This window comes from Nicotiana tabacum, chromosome 18 (assembly GCF_000715075.1).
Source record: "Nicotiana tabacum cultivar K326 chromosome 18, ASM71507v2, whole genome shotgun sequence".
Lineage (NCBI taxonomy): Eukaryota > Viridiplantae > Streptophyta > Magnoliopsida > Solanales > Solanaceae > Nicotiana > Nicotiana tabacum.
The window spans coordinates 7,700,710-7,706,709 of record NC_134097.1 but is presented as its reverse complement, the minus strand read 5'-3'; the positions used below and the strand labels follow the sequence as shown (position 1 = coordinate 7,706,709).

Sequence of the window (6,000 nt, the reverse complement as noted above, 5' to 3'; positions counted from 1 at the left end):
ACAACCGAAGTTGATTTGGGGGCTCATTGGTAGTCCTAATAAGGATGTGTATTCTGCACTAAGTCAGATTGGTTGACTCCGTACTGCTATAGTTGAGGGATGTGCAGTTCGGTTAGAATTGATCTTATTTGTATATGATAGGTTCTATGAGTTACTTTTCTATGACACGAGGGGCATTGATTTGTTGGTTATACGCACATATGGTGCGGTTCTATTTGGGTCTTATAGCGGAATTCAAGCGAAATGGTTATTGGGATGTGGAATGGTTGATTGCGCCTTGGTTATGGCCTTTTCCGGTTGTGGTATATTGTATTATTTGCTTCTCCATGGTTACCGTCATGCACCTTGGGTACTTGATGTCAAATTGTGCGTGGTTGTTGATTTTGAGCATTATGGCTTGAGGTATTTCATGTGGACCAGTGTTAGGATGGGGTCATGCATTGCAGCGAAGTTATGTTGAGATATGATCCTTTGTGATTGATTCATGTGTCTTGGTTCTACTATGTATGATGGGCTCATAGCATTGTTGTTGTGGTGGTACTTCTTGAGTTTGCAGTTTTTGGGTGCATTGAGTTATTGCATATTGGTGCACGGATTGCACGTTTTGTAGCTCTAGGTTGTATTGGTGTTGCATGTCAATAAAATAGTTGTGTTTGACATGATGAGGTCATTGGACCTAGAATGGGTACTATCAGATTTGATTGCAGTATGTATGGAGGAATAATATCAGAGGTCAGGTTAGAATTTAAACTACGGTTCCTGTCGGACGAGAGAGGGCTCCATGACTTGTTGATTTGATGAGTGGTTATGAGTTTATGCGTGTTTCTTTCATCATCGGCAGTGTACTAAGGATTTGAAGGAGGTTTTATTTGATGTGCGGTTTATTACCGGTTTGTTTTGAGAAGTTATTATGGTAAGAAGTTATTGCTACAAGTACGCGAGTTATGTAGTATATCATGTGATTACATCTTGGATTATGGTTATGGCTTGATACATCTTGTTCAGACTTATATAGTTTGTAAATGCGAGATTCGGGTCCTATAGGAATTTTCGAATGTTGGAAATTGGATTCGGTGGTTTACGAGCTAAGGTTGAAGTAATGATCTTCAGTTATGTTATGTTGTCAAGCTTATATGGAATAGGGTGATGTGGGATCACCCCCGGGTATGTACATGGTAAGGTTACATGGCGACTTGATGAATTTGGAACGACTCTTGGCACATTCGAGGATGAAAGTATGTTTAAGTGGGGGATAATGTAATGACCCTACCGGTCGTTTTGAGAATTTGCATTCCGTTCAGCTATTTGAAGTCTTGAGTAGCTTCATATGATGTATTATGACGTATGTGAATCGTGGGCGTTTTCAGGTGTTTTCGGAATTAGTTTGGAAGAATGAATTTCATAGTTGAAGCTTTACATTGGAAGAGGTGACCAAGTTTGACTTTTTAGTATTCGACCTCGAATCGGAGTTTTGATGAGTCTGTTAGGTATGGATGGTGATTTTGGACACGGGTGTATGCCAGATTTGCATTTGGATAATTCTAGAAGGTTTCGGCACTAATTGGCAAAAGTTGGAAATTTGAAGATTTATAAATGTTCATAAGTTTGACCGAGGTTTGACTTTATTGATATTGGGGTCGGATTTCGATACTAGAAGATATAGTAGGTCTGTTATGTCATTTATGACTTGTGTGCCAAATTTGAGATCAATCTGAGGTGTTTAGGCTTGTTCGCTGTTAGTTTTGAATTTTTAAAGTTCATTAACTTTATTAAGTCGATTTGAGGTGCGACTTGTGATTTTGATGTTGTTAAGTGAGATTTGAAACATCGAGTAGGTCTGCGTTATGATTTGGAATTTGCATGCAAAATTCGGGGTCGTTCGGAGTTGGTTTGATAGCATTCGGATGCTTGGTTGTAATTCTAGAAGTCCTTGAGTTATCCCTTCAAATTTCATGTGTGTTAATGTCCGATTCATGATTTCAGGTGTTATTTTGGCGATTTGATCGCGCGAGCAAGATCGCACGATGTTTCTAGACTTGTGTGGATGTTTAGTGTGGAGCCCCAAGGGCTCGGGTGAGGTTCAGGGTGGTTTCGGATCATTTTTAGGTCATTTTAAAGTTTCTGGTTTTTGGATACAGGGGTATACATTGCGATCGCAAACATTTGGTCACGTTAGAGAATAACCAAATGCAGCTTGGGGCCTTGTGAATCGCGATCGCCAAAGACTTTTCACGATCGCATAGGAGAAATTTCTAATGCACATGGCTGACTTTGGAAGCTTATATCTTGCAATCTATAAGGAATTTGGAGATGATCAAAAATTGAAAGTTGTAGCCCTTGAGGTCTAGTTTTCATAAAGTTAAATCAATCGTTATTTGGAATTTTTTATAAAACGTTATGACCATTACACTAAAGGCAGTCTGAGAAGAGCTTGAAAATTGTTGTTGAAGAATTTGTTCATTGCGATCACGAAGGGATGTCCGCGATCGCGAAGAAGGAAGCCTGGGCAATGGATTTAATGTCAAATTTCAGACCTTTGATCCATTTATCCATATTTTGAGTTGGGGACCTCGGGATTTAGCGATGTTTGAGGTGATTTGCATCACATGGATCGGGGTAAGTGTTCTCTACTCGTTTTCGATTTTATTTCAAGAATCTATCTTCGTTTTTGGCATTTAATTGAGGATTTCAAGAGAGAAATTGGGGAATTTTTTCTAAAGTTTCATAGAGTGAATTTTTGAATTTTAAACACAGCTGGATTTGAGTCAAACTAGTATGGTTGGACTCATAATCGAATGGGTTGTTGAATTTTATAGGTTTTGTCGGGTTCCGAAGTGCAGACCCAGATTTCACTTTTATGTTGACTTTGGGCATTTGATTAAAGTTTCAACCTTTATCATTTGGAATTATTTCTTTAGCTATTATTTGATGTATTTGAGTTGCTTTTGGCTAGTTTCGAGCCGTTAGGAAATCGGTACGTGCGAGATAGCATTTTTGGAGTATCGTTTGGCTTGCTCGGTATTGGATTTGGCTTGTTTGAGGTAAGTAACACTTCTAAACTTGGTACTAAGGGTATGAAATCCTAAATTACGTGTTATGTCATTGATGTCGAGGTGACGCGCATGCTAGGTGACGGGCGTGTGGGCGTGCACCGTATGAATTATGATTTAGTCGATTCCATGGAAATGTGTAACTACTATCTTATCTGAACGTTTTTACTGAACTCTATGTGTTAGAGCACTCTAGCTGTAATTTATGCTACAAATCATGTCTAGACTATATGCTTATCCTGTTGGGGCCCACTGAGGTCATTTCTGTTGTTCAGTTATTTATTTACATTGCAATTACGTACTCAGTCATACGCATTCCTCTGCATATCATATATCAGCCTTTGTTACCATTTATTGATACATCACATCATCATTTTGGGTTGATATTTCATGACATTCTAAGATCGAGAGATTAGAGAGATTAATGACTAAGTGAGGCAGAGGGCCTGATTGTGAGGATATTGATACTATAACATGTGAGTTATCCGTGCGGATCCAGATATTGATACTATAGTACGTGAGTTGTCCGTGTAGTACGTGAGTTGTCCGTGCAACATGTGAGTTATCCGTGCGGATCCAGATATGGATACTGTAGCACGTGAGTTATCCGTGCGGATCCAGATATTGATACTATGGCACGTGAGTTGTCCGTGCGGATCAGACTTTAATGATTCATGCCAGGATTTGACTTATTATAGCGCTCGGGGTGGATCGGCCCCTCCGGAGTCTGCACATCCAGAGTGGGCGCAGTTGCTAGCAGTTATTATGTTTGGGCTAGATCTGCCTTATACAGTACTGAGTGACTGAGTGTGTCGAGTTATTGAGCGTGATGAGTGAAAAGTGTGAGATAGTCAGATTGAGTACTGTGAGAGTATGAATACATGAGTTCATCACTAAGATACATTGCATTGGACATGCGTACTTGAGATATATGCATAGAGATGGATTTTCTTCTGCTACCCGATTTTGGTGACATTCATGATTACACCCGTATATTGACATGTAGGCATAGAGATGTATTTTTCTCATGCTATCTGAAAATGAAACATCTTATTTATTGTTGAAAGATTTTGGAAAAAATCACAGTTTTCAAACTTACTCATATGTTTTTGGTGTTTCGGCGAAAGATTTGGGATTTACTGTTATACTTGAAACGCATACCTATTTTTTGTAACTGTGAACGAGTTGAGCATTTAATCTCCGAGTTATTTTTTTGTACCACTTTCATTATATTGTTATGAGTTGTGGATGGTTATTGGAGTTGGACCCTGACCCTTGTCCCAGCTCGTCACTACATTCAACCTGAGGTTAGGTTTGCTACTTATTTAGTACATGAGTGTCGGTTGTACTCATACTACACTTTTACACCTTGAGTGCAGATGTTGGATGTTGATGTTGATGTGTATGGCGGGAGCTGGATCGGAAGATGTACCTGCATTCTAGTTATGACTATCACTAGTCCTTGGTAGCATTAGATTCGAGTTCTGTTCATTTATATTTCAAACAGATGATGTACTTTATTTCATACCACCTTTGTAAATTCTAAATCTTAGACGCTCGTGATTTGTATTACCAGATATTGGGAAATTCTTTGTATAGTAGTTCAGTTGTATTATCATTTCTTCTTAATAAATATAATTTGAACTGGTTTATTGTTAATTGGCTTACCTAACGGATTGGGTTAGGCATCATCACGAGTAGATAGATTTTGGGTCGTGATATTATTATATTAGGAGTCGAAAAGAAAAAAAAGCGCAGGAATATAATTTTCACCCTATACAGTAATACTACATATTTCATATAAAACGTCAAGTTACAAACATTAAATAAGACCACAAAAGATAATATGGTCATTGCAGCAATAACCATACGTAATAGCAGCATTTATTTATCTATACCATATATTATAGAATACAAACTTCACGTGCCATAAGAAAAGGCCTATGGCTATATATTGTATTTCAGCATTTGTAATAGCAATAGCAATATTTGTTGTAGCAATTCCCATAAGCTGCATCTTCCTTCTTGCACCAATGGTTACACTTATTGGGAAAGCACTTCCCATTCCAGCCTTTGCTAGGCTTCCCACAATACTTTGCCTCTGTTATCTTCATCTCTGCATTAAACCATAGGACAAAAGAACTCTTAAGGCAATTAATTAAAACGGATCTTTACACAAATAGCGGTAAAACACATCCGCAGATTAATTTTAATTTAAGTGATTGGGTGAGCGGCTATTTAGGTTAATTCTTCGTAAAAACAAAGAAAATGCTTTTTTTTTTATTAAAAAAAGTACTCTTTATACAACGTGAAAAACAAATACTCATTTTGTTAAAACGAGTTCATGAGAAAAATATTTATTCCAACCAAATATGAAAAAATTGAAAAATATTTTCCTTTGCTACAAAATACACCCATAATGTTTATTCTATGGAACTGACCTTAGTAACCAGAAAATGGAAAAGTAAATAAGAAAGAGAGAAATGGTTAAGAATTGCTCACCAGAAGCAAACATGAGAAGAAAGCAAAAGAGTACAGCACACAAAGTTATTTTGCTAGCCATTTCTAATTAAGTTCCTTAATTTGAATTACTTTGTGAAATCGAGGCTATACCAAAGGGTGTATTTATAGTGATTCAAGAATAATTTTTTAAACAGAAAAAGTTCTCCTATTTACTTATGTATAAATTAACCTTGAACAGAAGAAAGGAAAATGTCAAACAAATCAACTAGTTAAATATCGCAGGAAAAAATAATGAGAGAAGTACTGAGTCTTGATAAACTTTTGAACTGATCAAAGTTTTTTCTTTCTTGCATCACCATGAAAGTAACAAGATTCCTACTACTGTAAATTAAAGAAAGTAAAAAATTTACTTCATACTAGGCCAAGTATACAATATAATTTATCTAGGTTTTCTAACTATACCTTAAAAACTAATTCAAGCTTAAGC

The 6,000-nt window shown here is 37.0% G+C and overlaps 1 long non-coding RNA gene across 1 annotated transcript; it reads right to left on the bottom strand.

Annotated features, from left to right (window-relative positions):
* Positions 1-4,827: 4,827 nt before the first annotated feature.
* Positions 4,828-5,681, bottom strand: LOC107794550 (uncharacterized). The gene is made up of 2 exons (XR_001649948.2): positions 5,553-5,681; positions 4,828-5,166 (listed from the first exon to the last, which is right to left on the bottom strand). It is a non-coding gene; the product is annotated as an uncharacterized LOC107794550 (long non-coding RNA).
* Between the last annotated feature and the right edge of the window lie 319 nt (positions 5,682-6,000).